This window comes from Cetorhinus maximus, chromosome 4 (genome assembly GCF_964194155.1).
Source record: "Cetorhinus maximus chromosome 4, sCetMax3.hap1.1, whole genome shotgun sequence".
Classification (NCBI taxonomy): domain Eukaryota; kingdom Metazoa; phylum Chordata; class Chondrichthyes; order Lamniformes; family Cetorhinidae; genus Cetorhinus; species Cetorhinus maximus.
Window position 1 is genome coordinate 98,774,981 of NC_135882.1, and position 26,354 is coordinate 98,801,334.

The window sequence follows — 26,354 nt, forward strand, 5'->3', positions numbered from 1 at the left end:
CAAATAAAAAAGAAAACTTTGTTTTAAACTGTTCTGAAATACCTATATTTTATTTATAAAAATTAATCAGTGAAATCCATCCACCCTTTCCAACATTCCAAAGGGAGTCCAGGGCAATGGGTTATAATGGTAAGCAGGATTGGTTACCAACAGAAAATGCAACAAATGCACTTATCAGTTTGGGATAGAACAAGAAAGAACATGTCAGGATCAAACATTTTAATGAAATCTTACGCTATGTTTTCATTCAATTGTTGATTAATCTGCAACTCAATCATTCCCTGAAAATTAATTTTTGCAGCTTTTCTTTTCATTTCCAGGGTTTGATAAATAAGACATTAATAATCCCCAATGTCATAAAATGTGACACAAACATTTTGCAGTATGTCAATTTTGATTTTATTCTTATATAAAAGCAAAAGATAAAAGCAAAATACTGCAGATGCGGGAAATCTGAAACAAAAACAGAAAATGCTGGAAAAAACTCAGCAGGTCCTAGCAGCATCTGTGGCGAGAGAAACAGAGTTAACGTCTCAAGTCCATATGATCCTTCTTCAGAGCTAAAGAGAAGTAGAAATGTGATGAATTTTATTCTTCTTGTGAGCTACACTAAGATTAATACATGCTCAACATGTAGATAGCCATTATTGAACTAACTTTATTTACAGCTTACCAACAAAGAAGGCAATGTAACAAAATGCTCAGATTTTGCAATACACCATTCTCCCTTTAAGGTCTTGTGGCACGGTGGGCATCACCCTTACTTCTGAGCCAGAGGCTCTGGGTTCAAGCCCCACCCCAGGACTTGTCAGCAGAAGAAGGTGCATTTATAATATGGCCAAACACGTTGATTAGCAATCTGCAAATCCTTTCAACACATGCCCATGGCAGGTGGTAAGAGTGGGAGAGATTCCTGGTCAACCATGTGATGGAAACAAAGTTACAGCCTCTACCATCACTATCCAAAGCTCCGGCCTACAAAGCATATATGTAAAAGTGCATGCTGCCACAACAACCCAGGCTCCCTTGCCTGAAATTTTCACTCAGCGGGCAGGCGTGCACCCGACCTGCTTGAGCGTGAAACGATGCATGTTGGTGTCGGCCGAGCGTGCCAACGTTGCATAATAAATCAGTCGGCGGGCACACGCTGGAGCCAGCAGCACACCTGCCGATAATTAAAAGACCGTTTAAGGCCATTAAGTAATCAATTAAATTAAAATTTTCGCTGCCTGTCCAACCTAACGTTTGCTGCAACCATGTGGGGAGACCACCAGATAAAACTTAGCTGTCTCCTAGAAGGCTCCAGAGGGGAAGAGTGCCCACCTATTCAGGCAACTTTGGCCCACAGAATGGCCACCTGGCAGCAACGCCTGTCCCCACGGTAACAGCACCAAATGCCCTTTGTGACACCTGCCCATCGCTCGACTCACTGGGGCCTGCCTGACTGGCACCAATGCCCCCAGACCCCACTTACCTGACTTTAAGATTGCACAGCATTTGATATGCCCTCTTTCTCCAGGCATAGCACGAGCAGTGGCCGCCACTCCTAGTGATGATGCTGTGGTTGCTAAACTGTTGGCCCTATGATCAGCTGGCAGTTTTTTAGAGGGGTTGGGGTGGGGGGTGCAGGTCACCATCCTTAATAGGGATGGCAGCCCTGGCAGCAGCCACCAAATTGACTGCAGCCAACAAGATGCGGCTCTGGGTCCCACGGACTGCCAAGGCAAGGTCACCCCTCCGACTCCTGGCCCCGATAGCAGGACCACTGCTATCTACCAGAAAATCCAGCCCAATGTTTCATTATTGATTCAGTAATGTCAGCTACAAAAGAAAGAAAACCTATTGCATTGTGCCTCCCCTGGATTATTTTGCACTAAATAGCAGGTAGTGAACATCAGCTTTTCTACCAAACTTGTTTATGAGTAGATGAAGTAGAAATTGAATACTGTTAGCTATGGGGTCAATAGTACAATCTGTATTGCCATTGTACTACTTGTCCTTCGGCACTGCACAACGTCCATTTTATCATTTGACACTGCTCCAGACAACACAAGCTTGAAGTGCCTTAAGCAAATAAAATGTGATCACAAAATCTGCAAACCTCATAAAAGCCCCAGTGTTATTTTATGGAATTACAAAAGTTTATTGGACAGATTGTGATCACTCACATCTGCTCCTGTTCTTTGAAAGGTATATCAACATAATCCTCCCTTACTCTTTTCCTATATCTGTTTTTTTATAAACTTTTCAAATGTGTATCCATTTCCATTCTAACAGCTATTATGGGTTCTGCGTCTGTCTTTGTTTTTGGTAGGTCACTTCACCTCCTAAACAACAATGTGTGCAAAAAATAAACCTTGTAGTCCCTATTTGCTTGGTAATTATCTTAAATTTGTACTCTTTAGTTCCCAACTTGGTAGCCAGTGAAAATAGTCTTTCCTGATTAACCTTATTAAAACCTAAATAAACTTAAACACGTCCATTAGTTTCCTTCTAACCTTCTTTGTTCCAATAAATAAGTCCCAGTTTCATTAGTTTCTCTTTATAATTAAAGCTTTTCATCCTTGATATTATCACAATTTTCCTAAATGAAAGTACTCAAAGTGGACATAACATTTTAAATGTGCCTTAACAATGATTGGTATATTTTTAGCATTACCTCCTGTACTCTGTACTCCTTTCTGTTAAAGTTAGGATTCTGTATGTGTTTTTAACTGCTTTATCAACATGTCTTCCCACTTTTAAAGACTTGTGTACCTTTCTGCAGCAGTGAGCAATGGTCCGCTGTATGCATGTGCATGAGAGTAAATCACAAGTGATTGAATGAATGTGAGAGTCAGGGTACTTTTGAGAAGTTAATGAATGAGTGAATGATTGCATGAGTGAAAGCGATTGTATGAGGAAGTGAGTAAATGTGTGGGTGGTTGTGTGAGTAAGAACGCAGTACTGCCTGTATGTGAATGAGTATGTGAGTAAATGAATGAGTGATTCAAGGATTAATTGTGCAAGAAGTATGAATGATGGAGTGATTATGACCGATTGGGTGACTGAACGTTAAGTGATTGTGTGAATAGATCAATGAATGGTTGTGAGAGTAGGTAAATATGTTAGTGAATCTGTGATTTTGTGAGCAACTGATTGCATTTTCAGGCTTCTTCATCAAGCTTTCAACAATTGCATTAAAATAAAAATCTGCACCAAAACATGAATTAAAATTCCAAAATAGTAATACCAAATTATTACAATTCTTTGGTAGAAATTGATTGCCATTTATAAATACTTAAGCACTTTTCCATTTGGCAACAGAAATTCTTAATTAATCTTCCTGAGATCAGCTACTATAAATATTACAGACATCCAAGAAAACAGGAGACATCGCTTGAGGGGCTAGTGTTCTGATAAAGGACTACCAAAGAGGGATAGATTTTAACCTGCCTATGACGGGTATGAATGCATACAAGGAAGCAACTGAGATGGAAATATGCAATGTTATGTGTCAAAATATTATGTTTTGGCATTCCAGAAATTTGGATCAATTATAAGGGAATTGTTTATTTACTTAGAATGTTGCACAGAGTTGATTGATATCGATGAAACAATCTAGTTTCCATTGGGTGCTATAGGCAAAACCAGGAGGAAACCAGGAATAATAATAAAACCACAATTAAAATATTACCTGCAAACTTGAAATTACAAACATGAATAATATAGCAGGGTAAATTGTATGGATATACAGGCCCAGATTTTGCTTCAGTGGTGATTGAACAGTGCTAGATATTCATTACACCTGATCTTACCCACAGATTGAGATTTTGCACTTGAACTTATTGTAATTCAGAGTCAAAATGGTGTGGCACCCTCTACAGGGGAACAGGGATGTCTGAACAGATCAAGCAACTGTGACTCTCCTTCACCAATCTGACTGAACAACCCACTAATGAGCACTGCAGAGTTTTACCACTAAGTTTTTCCTTATTCTTTCATGGGATGTGGCATCACTGACTAGGCCAGCATTTATTGCCCATCCCTAATTACCCTTGATAAGGTGGTGGTGAGCTGCCTTCTTGAACTGCTACAGTCACTGTGGTGTAGGTACACCCACAGTGCTGTTAGAGAGGGACAGCATTTTGACCCAGCGACAGTGAAGGAATGGTAATATAGTTCCAAGTCAGGGTGTTGCGTGACTTGGAGGGGAATTTCCAGGTGGTGGTACTCCCATGCATCTGTTAGCCCTCTAGATGATAGAGGTCACGGATTTGGAAGGTGCTGTCGAAGGAGCCTTGGTGAGTTCCTGCAGTTCATCTTATAGATGGTACATACTGCTGTTACTATACGTCAGTGGTGGAGGGAGTGAATGTTTGTGGATAGGGTGCCAATCAAGTGGACTGCTTTGTCCTGATGGTGTCGAGCTTCTTCAATGTTGTTGGAACTGCACTCCTGGCAAGTGGAGAATATTCCATCACCCTCCTGACTTGTGCCTTAGTGGACAGGCTTTGGAGGATCAGGAGGTATATTACTCTCTGCAGAATTCCCAGCCTCTGACCTGCTCTTGTAGCCACAGTATTTATATGGCTGGTCCAGTTCAATTTCTGGTCAATGGTAACCCCCCAGGATGTTGATGGTGGGGGAATTGAGCAATGATAATGCCATTGACCGTCAAGGGGCAATGATTAAATTCTCTTTTGTTGGAGGTCATTGCCTGGCACTTGTGTAGTGCGAATGTTACTTGCCACTTGTCAGCCCAAGCCTGAATGTTGCTCAGGTCTTGCTGCATTTGGACAGGACTGCTTCACTATCTGAGGAGTCATCAATGGCACCAAACATTGTGCAATCATCAGTGAGCATCCCCACTTCTGACCTTATGATGGAGGGAAGGTCATTGATGAAGCAGCTGAAGATGGTTGGGCCTAGAACCCTTCCCTGAGGGACTACTGCGGTGATGTCCTGGAGCTGGACCTCCAACAACCACAACCATCTTCCTTTGTGCTAGGGATGACTCAAACAGTGGAGAGTTTTTTTCCCCCCTATTCCCATTGATTGCAGTCTTGCTCGGGCTCTTTGATGCCACACTTAAATGATGTCAAGGGCAGCCACTCTCGCCTCACCCCTGGAGTTCAGCTCTTTTGTCCTTGTTTGGATTAAGGTTGTAATGAGGTCAGGAGCTGAGTGGCCCTGGCAGAACCCAGTGTCAATTAGAATATTTAATTCAATGTCAAATCAGGTATAGAAAGCAAAATAAAGAGAGGGAAAGAAAGATGGGATTAAAAGAGAGGGATAAATGAAGCAGAAAGAAACAATTACAAAAAGATTCCTTCTTTAAAAATTTACAACAGTACTTAAAATCTGAAACAATAAGATTCCACGTTTGCAGGAGTTAATTTTCAGTGTCAGAGAGGTTGTTTGGCAGTAATGAAAACTTACCACCCTATTAAAATTTTGTTTACACTGCAACGGACAAGCCACAATTTTTTCTAACAAAATTCATGTGAATATATCGCATAAATATTGCAACTTCATACCGAAATAGAAAAATGATCAAGTGTCTGGAATTCGCTGCCAGAGGAGGTGGTGGAAACAGGTACGATAGTGGTGTTTAAGAGGCAGCTTGACAAATGCATGAGTAGGATGGGAATAGAGGGATACGGACCCCAGAAGTGCAAAATGTTTTAGTTTGACAGGCAATATGACCGGCGCAGGCTTGGAGGACTGAAGGGCCTGCTCCTGTGCTGTACTTTTCTTTGTTCTTTGCAATTAGAAATCAATACAACTAATCGGGCCCACAGTAAGCACCATACTGACAGCATATATTCTTTCTTCGAACATGAAAATATATCTGGCTATCACTCATCCACGCTAGGGAAACATGTTTAATAAGCCACAACTGTTGAAGCTTTGAAGTTTTTAACATGACTTCTACTGATGCTATAGGAACACATTCAAAGAAACAGAAAAAAAAATGCAAGTGACACTGAGGATTTGCTTTTAAACTCGCTCTACAATTACAACAAAATACCAGAAAAATTATTTTGATTCCTGCTGTGCCTAAAATTTGAGGCCCATTTTGAATCAGGTTAAGTGCAGGAAATTCGTGTTTAGATCTCAAACCAGAGGGCGGGCTATTATAATGAGCTGAGGTGCATTCTGGAGCAGGGATCAATGTAATAACGTGAGGAAGTTCAGGAGTATCGTCATTACATATGGATGAACGAGTTGCCATGATCTGTACTGGGTATTTTCCTCATGCCTCATTACACATGCGTCTGGCTGCAAAATAGACAAGAAATCCAACTAAGTTAGATTCAGATTTTGCCTTAATTTGACTGTCACTGATCTACATTTATGCTGAACCAAACACCTCCAGGATGACACTCAATTTAGTTTTTGCTTTCAATGGTATCTTTATATTTGGGCCAATTATTGAAATGTCAGGCCTGCATGACATTGCTTGAATAAACTATGCACAAAATAACTGAAAATTCTGAAAAATATTGAAATGCACTGAAGTGATTGTAAAATAGCAATCAAACGGTAGCCTGCTATTACCAAACATGGTATACAGAATTTATTTTATTAGTAGACAATTGACCCCACAATATTGACTCTCAATTCTTGCATATATCCAAAATTGCTGAAGGGTAGTCTGCAGCACACTTATAATATTAAGACAGAACTTTCTTTATTAAAAGGGCCTGGCTTTTTTTTATTCTTTCATGGGATGAGTGTGCCGCTGGAAAGGCCAGCATTGGTTGCTCATCCATAGTTGCCCTTCAGAAGGTGGTGGTGAGCCGCCTCCTTAAACTGCTTCAGTCCTTGTGGTGTAGGAACACCCACAGTACTGTTAGGGATGGAAGTTCCAGCATTTTGACCCAGCTACAGTGAAAGAATTGTGATATGCTTCCAAGTCAATATAGTGTATGGCTTGGAGAGGAACTTGCAGGTGGCGGTGTTCCCATGAGTCTGGTGCCCTTGTGCTTCTAAATGGTAAAGGTTGCAGATTTGGAAAGTGCTGTCACAGAAGCCATGGTGAGTTGCTGCACTGCATCTTGTATATGGTACACACTGCTGCCATTGTGTTGCAGTGATGGAAGGAATGAAAGTTTAAGGTGGTGAATGGGGTGTCAAGCAAACAGACTGCTTTGTTAAGAATTGTGTCAAGCTCCTTGAGTGTTGTTGGAGCTGCACTCATCCAGACATGTGGAGAGTATTCCATCACACTCCTGACTTGTGCCTTGTAGGTGGTGGACAAGCTTTGGGAGGTCAGTTGTTCACCATGTAATTCAAAGCCTCTGACCTGCTTTTGTAGCCACAGTATTTAGATGACTGGTCCAGTTCACTTTCTAGTCAATAGTAAATCCAAGGATGTTGATGGTGGTGGATTCAGCAATGGTAATCCTATTAAATGTCGGGTTGGGGGGAGATGGTCATTGCCTGTCATTTGTGTGGTCCAAAGTTCTCCCTCTGAGGAAGTGGTCTTAATCCCAGAGGTCAATAAAAGGCCTGTTGTTTGAGGAAAGCCCCTGTAGCTTGATAGTTTTTACTAAATTCCTAGCTGCTGACCTTGGGGAATCATCAGGTTAAGAGGCTTAAAGGAAATGACTGACTTTCTTTCTTTTATACTTTCAGCACTTTAAAAAGGAATCTGAAATGTGGCATCTAAAGTGTGACAAACACATACTAAATTCAAAGCCTTATGCAATTATAAATCTATTGGCATTGCACACTGAGTCAGAGATTACATGGCAACACAGTGATTACGACAATAACACACAATATAGAAACATGGTAGCAGAGCTACAGTGGTAGTGGTGGGGGGCAGGGGGCGGTGGGGGGAGTGCGCAGGTTCAGGTGGGGTGGTAAGATTAAGCCCAGGAAACTGGCATTGTGTCAAGAACCTGGCAAGATCTCACCCATTTCCAGTGAGTTTCTGGGCAAGTGGGGAACCCCTGTGGAGCTACGGTCAAAGTAATTAAAATATGTAAATCCCCAAATAACTGAGGATTTAATGCAGCATTCTGACTTTAACATCTAGTGCATGGTTTTCCAGAGCTCGGTGAACTCACCAGGGTCAACCAACTGAGAGGACAACAGGGAGTGTTTCATCAGTGAAACTGAAAGGCTGGGAAGCCTTCAAACTGAATAGCTGCATCCCTGCCTAGATGAGAGGCTGGTGCCAGCATGGCTTCTTCTGACAGGTGCACTTACTGCTGTACAGGAGATTTCCTTTTTCCTGGAAGCCAGTTCACCTCTTTTGCACTTCACACATGTTGATTAGCACTTTCCCTGTTGTCAGCCTTCAGTGCAGCATGGGTGCAGCTCTGATGAGGAACAGCAGCAGGAGCACTGGCAACACCAACAGAATCGGGAGAAACAGGAGCAACATCAGTAGCACTACCTCATCCATACACTGCTCCACAGGATCCACAGGAAATGGACACAGATCTAGCTCCAAGGAAGTGAGACTCCCAGGTGCATTGATATGATTGGAGCCAGGCCTGTAGCTTCTATGCCCACTCAAGCAACGCAAAGGCATCAAAGTGCCACCAAGTGCTCCAGAGCTTTTCACCCCTCGGACAAAACTGCAAACTAATGAGCATTTTAGTGAACTGCAGAACAGTTGGACAACTGGGCACATTGTATAATATCCTTGCTAAAGCTGGTCATGGAGCAGTCACTGGTGGAGGCGCTCACAGCTCCTTGCAATGTCATCATCCCGGTTTGGACCAGTCTCCCCCATGGTTAAAGCTAACAGTGCAGCCTTGCAGCATGGGTTAGGAGAATGCCTGCACCTGAGCTGAGAGCGCAGCATACAGTCCAATGGGCAAAGCTGCTGCCAACCGGTCAGGTGGAGTGGGGTGGAGGAAGATGAGGTTTCAGGCAGCCATGCAGTGCACTAATCTCTGGCCATCCAAGTGGTGGCCAGCACTCTCCGGATGCGTTAAGGGGCCTTCAGACTTAACCAAGAGAGGTTCAAATCTGGGACCATTCTGCCCAATATTCTACTTGTGGCCTACTTTTCACAACAATGGTGAGAACCTCCATCATGGGGTAAATCATGGAAATGGCCAGAAGTTCTAAGTCCCACCTCCGAACATGGCATGTTCCATTTTCATTGGGGCAGGAGTGGAGTCAGGCCGGGGTTTGCGCATGCGTAGTTCACAGAGACAGCTGGCCATTTAAATCACAAGCGGCCTCTACCTGAAGTGGGATTTTGATAGCCCAGGAGTGTGAAACTCAGTGTGTGCAGATTTGACCAGGTAAGGGGAGGTATGAACTTGGCGGATTCTGTTGGATAGCCAGGGTACCCCTTTGGAGAGGTAAGGTACCCCTTTCAATATGGCCCCGTGACACTTTTGGGAGAGGTAAGGCACCCTTTTGGAGAGGTAAAAGTAAACATGATTGTGCATAAAAACTGCATTAACTCATTGGAACTGTCAAGCTTTCAAAGAACTATCAAAGTGCTGTCAAGCCATCAAGGAACTGTCATAGCTGTCTATGTTAAAGAACTAGCCAAGGATACTAGGTGAGCTGCATGAGGTGGGTGGGGGGGCATGGATTGGCATGAGTTGGCACTCAGTTGGCATAGGGTTTATAAAGGGCCATGGGAATGTTGGGATTCAAAGGGTGTATAAGGGGCCACGGGATGTGTATAGAGGGGCATGGGCTGGCATAATGGTATGAGAGGTAATGGTGGTGGGTGGGGTGGCATGAGATGGCATAGGTTGGCATGGATAGGGTATGTGGAGTGTCGGAGAGTGTGAGGGGGTGAAAGGTGAAGGCTGGAGGGATATATTTTCTTCTATTCTTTTTTTAAAATTTAATTCAACACAGTGTCAGAGCACAGAGGCAGACCTTTCGCCCAGCCCACCTCCCCACCTGGCAGCCTCCAAACTCATTCTGGGGGTGGCAGGCTCGACGTCCAATCCAGCCCATCTCACCACCACCCCCACCAGAACAAAAATCTGACCTGAGGCCATTTTTAAAGGTCGAGTTCTCAGGGCCGGGAATTCTCCCGTCTCTGCACACCCAACCCAAGAGCGACAATCTGGGCCAATATTTTTATTTATGCAGCCCAAGATCCCACGTGCTTTGCTAATCACTCTCTCAATATGTCCTGCCATCTTCAAGGATCCATGCACATCAATCTCAAGTCCCTCTGCCCTTGCGCACCTTTACAACTGTGTCAATTTAGTCTGTACTGCCAATTCCTATCTATTCTGCCAAAATGCATCACTTCGCATTTCTCTGTATTAAATTCCATCTGCCACTTGTCTGCCAATTCTAATAGTTTATCCATGCCCTGTTGCAGTCGATTGTATCATCCTCATTGTTTACTACACTTCCATGTTTGCCATCATTGGCATATTTTGAAATTTTACTCTGTATTTGAATATCTGAGTCATTTACATGTATCAAAAACAGTGGCCCTCGCACTGACTCCTGGGGAACACAACTTTTTACCATCCCCCAGTCTGCAAAACAATAATTTACTCGCTGTTTTCTGCCCTTAAGCCAATCTTTTATCCAAGCTGACAATGATCCTCATATTCCATGTGCCTCAATTTTGTTAACCAGCCTTTTATGTGGCACCTAATCAAACATGTTCTTAAAATCCATATGGACAACATCCAGTCCATTCCCTTGAACAACCTTCTTTTCAACAAAAATCTGAGTAGACTGATGATCTGCCTTTTACAAATCTGTGCTGGCTGTCCTTAATTAATCCTCTAAGTACCGTTGATCTTCTTCACCGATTACTGTATTATATGCATCATGAGGCTCAGGTTATCAAGGTAGATAGTTGTTGACAGCTGAAGCCTTCTGGAACAAGATCTTCTTCCCTGTGGTTGATGATCGCTGGAGGCTACCCCCACCCTTCCTTTTCCAATTTACCGAACCCTTCTAAACATCAAGTGTTATGAAATATTTAGTTCCCAACCTTGGTCACTCTGCAATCATGCTCTGTAATGGCTATGGGATCAAACCCTTTCATTTCTTTCTGTGCTATAAATTCTGTGTTACATACAGAATTTGCTCCATACTTTCACATATAGTGCCTTCAGCTTTAACCTTTTTTGTTCCTATTTTTTCCCCAATGCCAAATTAGTAATTAATATCCTGTTACCTTTGTTAAGTTTGCTGTCCCTTTCTGGCCAACTCTATTGACTTTTACCCATTTAAGTTGGGTGTTTGTGGTGGTGGTGGGGGGGAGGGAGGGGCTGCTGGGTGGAGTTAGAGGTAGAAAAATTTGGAAAGGGAATTCTAAAAGTAGGGCAACTGATGAAGATGAGGACATAAGGATAAAAAAGGGTGCCTAGGTAGTGTTGAGCAATTTGTAAATGGCAAGATTTTTCAATTGGATGCAATGGGGCTACTGAACCAGAAGCAGGGGGTAATATACAAACAGGCCTTACTGTGGGAGAGTTTGGAGAGTATGGAGCATCACATAATTTGGACTTTATGGCCACTAGATGTCAAGGGACTGTCAAGAAGGATGTTGAAGAAACCAAATCTAGACATGACAATGTATGCTTAAGGATTTCAATGGCAGTGAGAATAGAGACAGAGACAGGCAATATTCCAATGATAGAAGTGAGTAACCCAATTATCTCCTTATTTGGCTCAAAATCAATTTTTGCCTGATTAATCTTCTGTGAAGTGCATAGACATTTTTCTACATTAAAAGGTACTGTATAAATCTTAGTTGTTCTTTTGGTGAGTAGGCCATAAAGGTTGAAATTCAAGTTTAGGATAAAAAGAGTGTGTGGTGCTGCTCTGCTGAGTTGTTCACAACCAACATACCAGAAAACAGTATTATGCTCTAAGAAGGTTTTAAGCGTTGTTATTAATCAGTAATTTTTCAAACATGGCTCATTATTGGAAGAACCTGGACCAATTTCCTTTGCAAATGTCACTTCATCCTGAATATTGGAAACATTATCTGAATGAAGATTTTAAAAAGGTTAGTTCCTGATACAAGTAGTATTGAGATAACGTCATATTGCTGCCAATCTTATCACTGCATGTTCCCTGTTTACAAAGACAGGAAAACATTATTCTCAGCATTTTCCCATGACAGTGCCACCTGTTTGGCATGTTGTGTTTCTTTGACACCTGCTAGTGTCAAAATATACAAGTAATGGCTGTACTTATAGCATATTCTTTCAGTATTTTATTGTTGCAGCTTTCTTATTAAAAACAATGAAAGTAGAAATTATTTTGAATCAGTTAACTTCGCAGTTAAAATGCCAGAAGAACTTGTGATGAGTGTGCTAACCATCATGGACAGTAATCACTATCCTTAAATGTTTCTACTATGATAAATAAATATGCTATCGCTCTAGCAGAAAAGAGTATGCTAGACAAACATAAATGCGTTTCTAACTGTTTAAACAGATATTTGGTCCAATCTTTCACCTCAGAAGATTGCTTTTGATCTCCTCAAGTTATCTCTCTGCAACAAATACATTCAAAGGAAAATGCTTACACTGGGGAAAATTTCCTCTGTGTGCTCTGTCTAACGGAATTATAAACTCATTATTTATAAATTTGACCATATCCACTGCTCGAACTGTTTATGATGGTGCTATAGCTCTCATTTTCAGGTCACATTTTGGCTTCATCATATTCTTATGGTGTCTTTTTGCCTGAGTGCCACATTCTTTTGCACCTCTCCTTCCCCTAATGCTCACATTGTCTATTACCCTTCCATGAACCACAGTGACTTTCCAACTGAGATGGTCCACCTTCTGTATTCTACCTGACTTTACACCAAGAAACATCTTATCTTTACTGATTTCAATTGATATTCCCTTGCATCTTCTTCTACGAAGTCACTACTGTTCATTGCTCATGCAATCTCAGCCCTACACACCAGTTTGATTCAATGTTAATGCTCTTGCTTCTGAGTAAGACACTTATGAGTTTTAGCCCCATTCTAGATTTTTTTTAAATATATTTTTCTTTTCCCACCTATTTTTAAATTTATTTCGATCTATAGTTTTATCTCCACCTTTCAGCCCATTTCGATCCCTTCCCCCACCCCACCCCCACTAGGGCCAGCTGCCACTTGTTTGTCCTGCTTTCTACCCTTAATGTCACCATTAGCACATTCCTTAGCTAATATCGCCACCATCAACACCCCTTTGTCCTTTTGTCTATGACATCTTTGGCAATCTCTTCTTTGCCCCCACCCATCACTGGCCCCCTATCCAGCTCTACCTGTCCCACCCCCCTCAACCAGCTTATATTTCATCACATTTCTATATTTCTTTAGTTCTGATGAAGAGTCATTCGGACTCGAAACGTTAACTGTACTCCTCTCCGCAGATGCTGTCAGACCTGCTGAGTTTTTCCAGCTATTTTTGTTTTTGTTTCTAGATATTTTTTATTGATTCATGGGATGTGGGCATCACTGGCTGGGCCAGCATTTATTGCCCAACCCTAGTACCCTTGAGAAGGTGGTGGTAAGCTGTGTTCTTGAACTGTTCTAGTCCATGTGGTGTAGGTACACCCACAGTGCTGTTAGGGAGGGAGTTCCAGGATTTTGACCCAGCGACAGTGAAGGAACAGAGATATATTTCCAAGTCAGGATGGTGAGTGACTTGGAGGGGAACTTGCAGGTGGTGGTTTTCCCATCTATCTGCTGCCCTTGTCCTTCTAGATGGTAGTGGCTGTGGGTTTGGAAGGTGCTGTCAGAGGAGCATTGGTAAATTCCTGCAGCACATCTTGTAGATTGTGCACACTGCTGCTGCTGTGCGTTGGTGGTGGAGGAAGTGAATGTTGCGGATGTGGTGCTAATCATGTAGGCTGCTTTGTCCTGCACGGTGTCAAGCTTCTCAAGTGTTGTGGGAGCTGCACTCAACCAGACAAGTCCTGACTTGTGCCTTGTAGATGGTGTATAGGCTTTGGGGAGTCAGGAGGTGAGTTACTCATCACAGGATTCCTAGCTTCTGACCTGCTCTTGTAGCCACAATATTTATATGGCTAGTTCAGTTCAGTTTCTGGTCAATGGTAACCCCCAGGATGTTGATAGTGAGGATTCAGTGATGGTAATGCCATTGAACATCAAGGGGCAATATTTGGACTCTCTCTTGTTGGAAATAGTCATTGCCTGACACTTGTGTGGCACGAATGTTACTTCCCACTTGTCAGCCCAAGCCTGGATATTGTCCAGGTCTTGCTGCATTTGGATATGGACTGCTTCAGTATTAGAGGAGTCGCGAATGGTGTTGAACATTGTGCAATCATCAGCGAACATCCCCACTTGTGACCTTATGATGGAAGGAAGATCATTGATGAAGCAGCTGAAGATGGTTGGGCCTGAGGAACTCCTGCAGTGATGTCCTGGAGCTGAGGTTTACTGGCCTCCAACAACCACAACCATCGTCCTTTGTGCTAGGTATGACTCCAACCAGCAGAGAGTTTTCCCCTGATTCCCATTGACTCCAGTTTTGCTAGGGCTCTTTGATGCCACACTCTGTCAAATGCAGCCTTGATATCAAGGGCAGTCACTCTCACCTCACCTCAGGAGCTCAGCTCTTTTGCCAATGCTTCAGCCAAGGCTGTAATGAGGTCAGGAGCTGAGTGGCCCTGGCGGAACCAAAACTGGGTGTCAGTGAACAGCTTATTGATAAGCAAGTGCCGCCTAATAGCACTGTTGATGACCCATTCAATTACTTTACTGATGATCAAGAGTAGACTGATGGGGCGGTAATTGGTTGGTTGGGTTTGTCCTGCTTTTTGTGTACAGCACATACCTGGGCAATTTTCCACATACCTGGGTAGATGCCAGTGTTGTAGCTGTACTGGAACAGCTTGGCCTAAGCGTGGCAATTTCTGGAGCACAAGTCTTCAGTACTATTGCCGGAATAAAGTCAGGGCCCATAGCCTTTGCAGTATCCAGTGTCTTCAGCTATTTCTTGATATCACATGGAGTGAATCAAATTGGCTGAAGACTGGCATCTCTGATGCTGGGGACCTCTAGAGGAGGCTGAGATGGATCATCCACTCGGCACTTCTGGCTAAAGATGGTAGCAAATGCTTCAGCCTTATCTTTTGCACTGATGTGCTGGGTTCCTCCATCACTGAGGATGGGGATATTTGTGGAGCCTCCTCCTCCAGTGAGTTGTTAAATTGTCCACCGCTATTCACGATTGAATGTGGCAGGACTGCAGAGCTTAGATTTGATCCGTTGGTTGTGGGATCGCTTAACTCTATCTATCACGTGTTGCTTATGCTGCTTGGCATGTAAGTAGTCCTGTGTTGTTGCTTCATCAGGTTGACACCTCAGTTTTAGGTATGCCTGGTGCTGCTCCTGGCATGCCCTCCTGCACTCTTCATTGGACCAGGGCTGATCCCCTGGCTTAATGGTAATGGTAGAGTGGGGGATATGCTGAGCCATGAGGTTACAGATTGTGTTTGAGTACAATTCTGCTGCTGCTGATGGCCCACAGCGCCTCGTGGATGCCCAATCTTGCATTGCTAGGTCTGTTTGAAATCTATTCCATTTAGCACAGTGTTAGCGCCACACAACACGATGGAGGGTATCCTCAAAGTGAAGGCGCGGCTTCATCTCTAGAATGACTGTGCGGTGGTCACTCCTACCGATACTGCCATGGACAGATGCATCTGCAGGAGGCAGGTTGTTGAGGATGAGGTATAGTATGTTTTTCCCTCTTGTTGGTTCCCTCACCACCTGCCACAGACCCAGTCTAGCAGCTATGTCCTTTAGGACTCGGCCAGCTCGGTCAGTAGTGGTGCTACTGAGCCACTTTTGGTGATGGACATTGAAGTCCCCCACCCAGAGTACATTCTGTGCCCTTGCCACCCTCAGTGCTTCCTCCAATAGGTGCTCAACATGGAGGAGCACTGATTCATCAGCTGAGGGAGGGTGGTATGTGGCAAACAGCAGGAGGTTTCCTTGCCCATGTTTGACCTGATGCCATGAGACTTCATAGGGTCCAGAGTCGATGTTGAGGACTCCGAGGGCAACTCGTTGCCAACTGTATACCCCTGTGCCACCACCTCTGCTGGGTCTGTCCTGCCGCTGGAACAGGACATACCCAGGGATGGTGATTATGATGTCTGGGACATTATCTGTTAGATATGATTCCGCGAAGATGAACATGTCAGGCTGTTGCTTGACAAGTCTGTGAGTCAGCTCTCCCAGTTTTGGCACTAGCCCCCAGATGGTAGCAAGGAGGATCTTGCAGGGTCGACAGGCTAAAGTTGCCGTTGTCATTTCCACTGCCTAGGTTGATGCCGGGTGGTCCATCTGGTTTTATTCCTTTTTTGTGACTTAAACACATAAACATATAATCCAGGTTTGCACTTCATTATGGCAGTAAGGAGGTGCTACATTGTAAAAGTTGCTGTCTTTTGGATGATATGCTAGACTGAGGGTCAGTCTATATATTAAAGTGGGGATATAAAATATCTTGAAGAAATTATGCGTTCTTCCAGCACTCTAGTCAGTCTTCACTGTGCTGCACTTGCAAAAAAAAAGACCAGAGTGACGAGAAATCAAGAGTGATTTATTTTCCGTGAAGCTGCATGGATTGTTGTAAGGATGTGAGAAAATATAATATACATGCAAGTTCTTTATCTCTACATGTCAACTACACAACCATTCCCACGTGCTTACTTCCCATTCCCACTCCTACAGTCCTCTACCAACAAAAATAACACTTCCTCTGTTGACCTAGTTAGCAATTCCTTTTGTACAATCTTTCATGTCCTCAAATGGACAAATCATTCTGAATCTCCAATCCCCACTAGTGAACCTGGCACATGATTTCCTCATTCACTGATTGCCAGCTCTGGCTTTACTATTTAAACAAAAGCTCACCTTCACTTTTACAATCAAATTCTACTATTCCAAGGATAAGAAAACCCTAAAGTTCTCCTCTCAAATCATCAAATGCCTCATTGGGTCTCTTTCCCTACCTTTCCTGTCCTTAACTCCCATGCCAAGAGCAGAGACCTTAGGGGCTTTCTTATTTCTATGAACGTGACAATCTGGAAAGCTGTCTTAATCCTCATCACTGACTCCCCAGTCTCTTCCTCGTTCCTATTACAATTCTTTGTCACTCTCTAGTTTCACTTCCATCTCCACTTCAGCCCTCACCAGACTCATCTAATCAGAAATCCACCTCCTGTCCTCTTGACCTTCTCCTCTCCCAAGTGCTGAACACTTGCCTTGCTGCAATGCCCGCAAACACTGTAAATGGCTCCCTTTGTATGGGTTTTCTCTCCTTTAAAAGTACTGTTATCACCATCCTTTCCAAAACCTCCATTCTCATCCAATTCTATTTTTTAAAATTACCATCCCAACTCTAACAGCCCTTTCCCCTCTGATTCTTTGAATATACCATTGCCATCCAGATCCATCAAAACCTCCCCCATCGTTTTTGCCTCAATGCCTTTGATGCTTTCACCATAGTTGCAGCACAGAGCCTCCTCTGAATAAAGTCAGTATTCACGCCCTCTGTGGCTGTGACTATGACTCAGCATTTCCATTTAACCTCTCTTGACGTTTAACATGGCAAACCATGCAGTCTTCCTCAAATGTCTGTTCTCAGTATGTCAGCTTACCGAATTTCCAACTTGCCCCAATATAGCCAGTGTATCTCAGCAGTGGCTTCTCCGCCCATATCCATGTATTCACTCGGAACAATCCCAAGGGGCTACATTGCTTTCTTTCTTTTTCCCTTGTTTATATGTTGCCTCTCAACAATATTGTCTATAGGCATGCAGCTAGTTTAAATATGTATGTTGATAATACCCAATGCGACCCCTCTATTACCACCGTCAACTCCACATTGTCAAACTGATTGTCTGCCATTGATTCATGGATGAGCAACAACTTCCTCAACCTGAGTTTTGATAACAGGAATCCCATTTTATTTGGGTCCCACTAAAACCACTGACTCCCCAATGACTCCCTCCACAATTGCCATCTTAATCTTAATCCAATGGTGCAAAATCTGAATGTTCTGTTTAACCATGATGTCATGACTATAAGAGATGAAAGAGATCATAAACTGTTTAAACCAAACCTTACTTTCTGCTTATTTAAAAATGGACTTTGCTGGTCCAAAAACATGGCTGCTGCAGGTCACATGATTTGCAAGTTGGCTACAGTTCTGGAAACTTTCAACAATAATTACAATTCGAAGCTCAACCGTCATCCTTGTGAAATCTCATACCTATCATTGTGGGGACCCATTACAATCAATTAAACAAGAGAGCAGCAGGCGTCTTTTTGCCCCCCACCCTGGATAACAAAGAAAGAACCATCGAAACTCATTATAACTGCTGAAGCATTAATAGCCACCATCTATCTTCTAAGGTGAACAATGGATTTTGACCAGAAACATAGAAACTGATTGTTAACTTGAAACTATCTCATCAATGGGCAATACTATATGACCGAAATCCCTCTGACCTTTGAAAAGTTTTAATGTTAAATTCCTTGACTCCCACGGCGCATCCAGGCTATCAATACCAAAGGACTCCAGGCTGTTAACCAAGCCTTCCTCAAGTCCAAACCTCCTCTGGAAGATTCCTGCCATCACCTGCACAGCAGGCCAAGTCTTTGCATACCAACCTCATCTTGCTGCGTCTGCAACTGCTGCTTTCATCTAGTTGAACCTGCCTGAACCTTAACTCCTACATGAAGAAACCCTCACTGAACTCTGAAATTCTGGGACTCTTGACATTCACATGAATTAATATCCATATCTTTGGTTTTTTTTAAGTTATTCCTAGTTGTAAAACTCATTTCTTTCCTATTTCCTTCTTGTGTGTTTTTGTACCTGTATGTGGCCATGATCCCCATCCCCCAGGTTTGAATGTATGAATAAACAATACTTCTGATTTAATCCTAAGGAGAGTTTGCTACAAGTCACTTTAAAATTGACTTCACAAACAGATGGCTTGGGGAAATATGCCACTGCCTATTTCAAAAAATTAAAACACTTCTGCTTATGGGCAAATAGTGAGAAAAATAAAGGAGTTCAATTTGCCTCCCTCCCCTGTCCATAACACTTAATTGAGCTGTAAGCCTCACATCCTATTCATCACCAAAATTGCTTATTTCAATCTCCACAATATCACCAGTTTTGTTGCACTGCTGCTGAAAATCTTGTCCACAAGTTCCTGGTTTCCAAATCCAACTTTTCTTGCCCTTCCCATTATCCTCTTGACCATTCTGCAATCAAAGTGCAAATTGCCAATAATTTTCTTTCCTGAATTCTGCCATGCACTAAGTCTCATTTGTCTATTATTCGCATTTTCACCAACATTCACTGTCTCACGTTCCAATGTTGCATTCACATCTCATTTTAAATTCCTGTATGGCTTCATCCCATCTTACCTCTTAACCTGCTCTACCTCTCCAACTGAACTGATTCTCTTTAGTGCTGTGATTCTGACCTACATATTACTACCTTTCACATCTCTACCATTCATATTAAATCCTTCAATCATCTGTTTTACTCTTTGCAACTCTCATACCTAGACACCTCCCAACTTTGCTGGTTTTTTAAAGGCCTCTTGGTGATTTTGTTCTATCACCGCTCAGTATTCATGTTGGAGTTTTCATTAACATTAGAAATTGTTTTAAACATAAAATGTTGCACACAGTGAAATGTTCCCTCATTGAAATTTTATATCTAAAAAATGTAAACAAACAATGTATATGCAGATACATAAAAAGGTTAGAAAGGGCAATCAAGAGAAAGGGAGCTCTCCATATAATTCATTATTATACTGTGCCTTATTATTCACCTGTTAAACAAACTACATTAAGCTGTAGTATCAGATTGGTTTGTCATTGAGTTAGTGCTTTGTAATTTATTTCCTGGAGATAACTGCAAATGAAATGAATTTAACGATAGTTAATTTGTGACTAAACTGCAGTTTATCACAGTAGGTAAAAAGCAATAAATAACAAGCCACCCATTGCTTTATGCACATTAATGTTGAAAGCAAATATTTTTACTATCACTATCAACATTTTATCAAAAATGTTTATAGTGCATAAATTTTAATTACAGATTTTCAAATAAAATGCTCTTGACATTCTAACTGCATTTCTTACAGCTCTTTGATGAAAGAGTCCCCATTACAAGTATTGCTATTAATACTAAATTGTTTTACAGCTTTAAAATCATGCACACTTTCTACTATTTCACTTCCTATTAAAATTATTGCCTATAAATTTCAATTTCCAACACAATAGCACAGGCATTCTTGAGATTTCTCGATTCTAAAGGGGAACTGTAGGGATGGGGGAATAACTGATGTTTTGCTGTTTGTTTTTCCGTTGATAAAAAAATCCCTTGAAAACCGAGGTGATAACATGAAAGTAGGGAGAAAAGCCTTCTGTTCAAAAATTGTCCTTTCGGTGTCCATCAGTCAATGACCATTGGAAAAATCATTGCCCTTCAGTTTCTAATCTTTAATATAGTAGATGAGAAATCATTGGAGACATAGACAACAGCTGGTACTATAGTTTTGTGAAATTACTGCTTATAAATCTGAAGTAATCATACTGAAGCTAAACAGTGTTCTGGTCAAGATGCTGTGCACACACTAGTTTCTAATCTGATCCTGAGGTACAAATGAAACATCTCAAGTGGTGCAGAAGAGGGCTGTTTCTTAATGTCAGAGGATTAGGGAATAATTTAGGTTAAAAAATGAGGACCTTCCACATTGAAAAATCAGTGCAAAGGGCCTTACAGAGATTTATAATCTACTAGGTGGAATGCAAAAGGTTAATCCTGAGAACTGCTTTGAGGCAAAACATGGCCGCAGGATATGAGGATATAGGTAAAACATTATGTGAAGCAATATCAGGACTGATTTCATAACACAAAGAGTGAATACTACCTATCAGGCAGGTGAGGAAAAACTCTGGGGCCATTAGGTTTGCCAGCTCAGTTTGCACATATTCCTGAAGGCTTCACCACATCACTGCCCACCTTCAAATGCTCTTGCCAAGTCAAACAACTTATTATTTTCCAACTCCAATATTTCAACTAATAACTTTAAATTTACAAAGAAAATGAAGAAAACACTGGCCAATATGGGTTCAGTTAGCAAATTGAAAGATTTTAGATCCTTCAAAACTGAATTTGAAACCGGAAAAAACTCAATAAAGGCCTCGCTAATTCAAACTAACAGGTAATTTATTTTATAAAAACAAAAAACTACTGCGGATGCTGGAAATCCAAAACAAAAACAGAATTACCTGGAAAAACTCAGCAGGTCTGGCAGCATCGGCGGAGAAGAAAAGAGTTGATGTTTCGAGTCATCATGACCCTTCAGCAGAACTGAGTGAAGTTAGGAGAGGGGTGAAATATAAGCTGGTTTAAGGTGTTGGGGGGTGGGGGGGGGAAGAGAAGTTGGGGGGGTGGTGGTGGTTGTAGGGACAAGCAAGCAGTGATAGGAGCAGATAATCAAAAGATGTTACAGACAAAGGAACAGAGAGGTGTTAAAGGTGGTGATATTATCTAAGAGAATGTGTTAATTAAGAATGGATGGGAGGACACTCAAAGTACAGCTCTAGTGGGGGTGGGGTGGAAAGACTGACAGGGTATTATAGTTATAGATTTAAAAATAATGGAAATAGGTGGGAAAAGAAAAATCCACATAAATTATTGGAAAAAACAAAAGGGAGGGGGAAGAAACGGAAATGGGGGTGGGGATGGGGGAGGGGGTTTAAGATCTAAAGTTGTTGAATTCAATACTCAGCCCGGAAGGCTGTTAAGTGCCTAGTCGGAAGATGAGGTTCTGCTCCCCCAGTTTGCGTTGGGCTTCACTGGAACAATGCAGCAAGCCAAGGACAGACATGTGGGCAAGAGAGCAGGGTGGAGTGTTAAAATGGCAAGCAACAGGGAGGTTTGGGTCTTTCTTGCGGACAGACCACAAGTGTTCTGCAAAGCGGTTGCCCAGTTTGCGTTTGGTCTCTCCAATGTAGAGGAGACCGCATTGGGAGCAACGAATGCAGTAGACCAAGTTAGGGGAAATGCAAGTGAAATTTCTTCACTTGAAAGGAGTGTTTGGGCCCTTGGACGGTGAGGAGAGAGGAAGTGAAGGGGCAGGTGTTGCATCTTCTGCATGGGCATGGGGAGGTGCCATAGGTGGGCGTTGAGGAGTAGGGGGTGATGGAGGAGTGGACTATATATACATGGACTATAGTGGACTATATATAGTGGACTATATATATATGTGGACTATAGTACCACTATATTTTGTTGGCTCCTTGCAGGATTAAGCTATGTGTTTGCCGATATTAACAAGTTAGGAGCCTTGTTTTTACTTCCAAAATATATTGCTTCTCATTTTTCTACATTGAATTGCATCTGCCTATTCTTCAATCCTATTGATGTTCTACTTTAACAGCACAATAACTTGTGTAAGTCAGAGCAGAAAGTCACAAAATGACATAGACAGTTTAAGTAACTGGATAAAATTGTGACGAATGGAGTTCAATGTGCGGAAGTCTGAGGTCTTCCAATTTGGATACAAGAAAGACAAATCAGAATATTTCCTTAAAAGGTGAGTGACTACTATTTGTGGAAAAGCAAAAGTTATCAATGTAAAAAAACACTAAAAGGTAGTACAGGTCCAAAAAATAACCAAAAAAGCTAAGGAATATTGGCATTTATCTCAAATCGATTGGAATTCAAAAGTGAAGAAGCGAGACTTCAGTTGTCCGAAGACTTAATAAGACTCCATCTGAAGTACTAATCTCAGTTTTGGTCAGTAAGCCTGATGGCTGGTATATTGCCCTTGGACAACACAAATTTACTAGAATAATACTGAAGCTTAACAAGCTAAATTATGAGGGCAGTTGGGTAAATTTGGCCTTTCACTTGAGTTTAGAAGGCTGAAGAATGATCTAATAGAGATGCATAAAATGATAATGAGACTCAGATAGTGTTGATACAGAGAAACTATTTCCACTGCTGAGGCAATCTAGGTCAAAGGGATATAATCTTAAAAATTAGAGTAAATGCCCTTGAGGAGTGAAAGCATGAAACACGTAGTGAAAACATGGAATTCCCACCTCCAAAAAATTGTAGATGTGAGGTAATTGAAATTTACAAGACTGAGGTTGATAGACTGTTGTTAGGTAAGGAAATTAAGGCAAGGGATCCAGGCCAAAGGTGGGTAGATCCGCCATCATCTGACCGATTGAACTGATTCCAAGGACTGAATATAATTCAAAAGTAGCTGATTGCATGTAAAGTATTTTAGGTGATCCTGGGGATATGACAAATTGCTATGTCAGCACAATTTATAGCCATATTTTCTGAATTTACCTGAATTTGCTCTAAATTTAACCAATGTAACATTGTGAGTTGAAAGCCCATTTGCCACTGAGACACGGTGTAAGCGGCTCCTTGTCGCCTCCTAGCCGAGGTTAGCGGAAGGTCTGGCGTATATACTGCGAGGAAACTGAAAGGTACAGTGAAGTTTCCGAGGGTGATGCAGCTTCATAATGGAAAGTCTCTTCGAGCCTTCAAACTATCTACCAGCTTCCTGCTGGCCATATGCAATGCTAGAAATCTTCACATTTATTAATGTCGAAGTACCTCATTCTGTCTTATGACCATCTCCCTTTTTAAACTCTACGGTGGAGAACACCAACCCTTTGTTAAAAAAAAAACTAGAGGCAAGAGAAAGATGCCAATGTTTTACCACCCCCTTTATCGACAACTGTTTCTGGTGTGAGCTGCATAGCGGAATGATCTATTATTTGACCTATTGTTAACAGATCCCAATAAACAAGCAGCAACTCGGACAGCAGCGAGTCCGCAATCTATTACAATCGAAAGCAAATGCGCGAAGATCCTGGTACAATGCCCTTTGCACTTTGTTATTCTTAACACTTTTACTTTTTCACGCCTAGCGCCCGCGTGTAGTATTCAACGTGTCCAGTCGGAGGAATAAGGTGAATGCCTGTTACATGGTGCAAGTGTGTTAGTGAGCCGCTGTCACAGGTACACACCGCTCTGTACCGTGTTTCCCACTGGGACTCGGGGCTAATCTAAATAATGGGGAAAACGGCCAACCAGCAGGAACATTGCGGCGGCCGGCGGTCGGGTAAACTCAGCGCTGCAGCCTGGATGTTTCTCCAGGTCCGCTGGTTTCTGCAGCATCTCCGTGTTTCGGAACCTATAAATCATTACTCGTGTATTTAAAACAAAACATACACAGTGAACATCATCAATGTACGCACTCACTCCACACACACGTGTGAACTCTCATCATGAGAAAAGTGGCTGTTTCCCATCCACTGCCCGCTTTCCAACCAGGTTATAACCGCGGGCCATCTGAAAACTAACGACTTGTCCACTACAGCCGCCCTGTCACCCTCAACATTCCTGTTTAACACCCCGAGAGTGGAAATCTCAAGGCGAAGTGTATTTAAATCGGAATGTGTTGCGCACACATTTGTCCTCTCCCCAGTGAAAAGTTTGACATTCACAAGACAAGCATTGCGTATCGAGATCCTCTTGAAATCGCTGGTACAACAGCGAAATGGTCTTTCTTCTTGGAGTCCCCCCGCTACCGCACACCGTCACTCTCTCAAGTGGCAGTGAGTTTTAAAGGCTGAGGGTGAACGATTCAGTTTCAACGAGAAATGCCGCTCGCACATGATTTACCACAGGGCACAAGCACTTAAAAGGCGGATAAACTATAGCAGTGGGTGTCAGGAGAAACATCTTACCTGATGTGCTGGTAACAGGTGTTGCTCTGACGCCAGTGACTGATGCACCGGGTCCCACAGAGACCTCCAGCCGGTACCTGGATCAGATAGAGAGCTTTCCACGTCTACACCACGGCCCAAATAGAGCTCCCGAGGTCCATCTCCGTCCGCCAACACTCAGTGGTAACTTAGGGTACAGTAGCTCGGGCGGATAGCCTCTCGCAGCTGTGGTTAAATCATACTAACAGCGAACCTTAGGTTCCTCTGTCCAGCCGTGGGCTCCAGCTTAACCCAGGACAATGTTCTCTGAATGAAAAGCTCTGTTACATTTCTTCAGCGTAATTCCCAATGCCAAGCCAGCGGCGAGATAGACCTTGCTTCAGCCGGATTAGTTTTACTTGCGGAGCAGCGGCAGATGGCTAAATTTGCCAAGATGGGAGAGTCTTACAACTTGTCTCTCTCCATAGTCTGGGGACCACCTGACGGCTGCGATTGGAGCTGCTTTGTAGCGGTTGTTTCGTTTTTGTACGTGTTTGCCTCCGTGTCCCCCCCCCCCCCTCCCTTGTGTGACTGCACGAAGCAGTGAATCAGCAAGACTTCTGTGAATGAGATGGCTGGCTGAGGCTGCAGGGAGCAGAATCTGAGTGATGTGACACCGCCACTCAGCGCTGGGACTCAGTACACAGCAGCTCAAACCTGAACTGAAGCTGTATCATTGTGGCAGCGTGTTCTAGTGCTGTTGTGCGATATTGCAATCGCGCCGTATGGCCGCGTAGCTCCGGGCTGGTTATAACGGGGATTTTTAACACCAAATTAAAAAGAAAACTAGCAACTCTGAAAGACTTAATCCGAATGATATGTTAGGTGACATTCAGTGTATCGGAACTAAAAGTGTGATAATTTCGTGCAAAATATAAAATGCCAAGTAATTAGAATGCAATGCAAACCATACAAGATAACTGACATTGACATGTTCCTCCAGTTTGGGGGGGGGGGGGGATAATGAATGTTGCAGCGTTGTAAATACTGGAAAACAGATTGACTCTGATGTGAGGCAACCTGTCTGAGGGGCACACACTGACGCCGGGTATTAATGTACCAGGTTGTTATGTGCCCGGGGAGATCGCACACATAGCTCGCTGAAAACACTGCCACTCTCCTTAAAGTGCCACTTTCCACCACTACCTTGCCAATGTGCTATGATCAGGTGGAAAGTTGCAGTTTCTGCATCCGGCCAACCCTAAACAGCGCCCCTCTCTTCCTGTGTTAGGCAGCAGTAATGTTGGAGCTATCCGCACGGATTTGCAAAATCACCATGGGATTTTCGTGTGACTAACTCGTGGCTGCGTTGGAGTAAAATATTTGTTCCCGCTTTGGGAAAAGCTCTCATTTTAAGATTTCACTAAACCATGCCCGCCTTATCTTGTTACAAAAATACTTTCATTTTCTATTACAACAGGCACTTGAATAGAACCGATTTATACTGTTATTTAGACGCAACAATAATTGGCCCTTTTGTACGCAGAGTTCAGAAAAGTTGCTTTCTCAAATCTCAATGTTGCCTTCATCAACAACATGGGAATGTTACGCTGACATTCCGCATCATTATTAGGTATTGCAGTATACAAATAAT

General features: G+C 42.6%; 1 protein-coding gene across 1 annotated transcript in view; it reads right to left on the reverse strand.

Annotated features, from left to right (window-relative positions):
- The window catches only part of sntg1 (syntrophin, gamma 1), a 637,587-nt gene extending 612,346 nt beyond the window's left edge, over positions 1-25,241 (reverse strand). The window contains exon 1 of the mRNA XM_078539715.1: positions 24,743-25,241. The gene's annotated coding sequence lies outside the window, so the exon portion shown is untranslated. The remainder of the gene's footprint in view (positions 1-24,742) is intronic.
- Between the last annotated feature and the right edge of the window lie 1,113 nt (positions 25,242-26,354).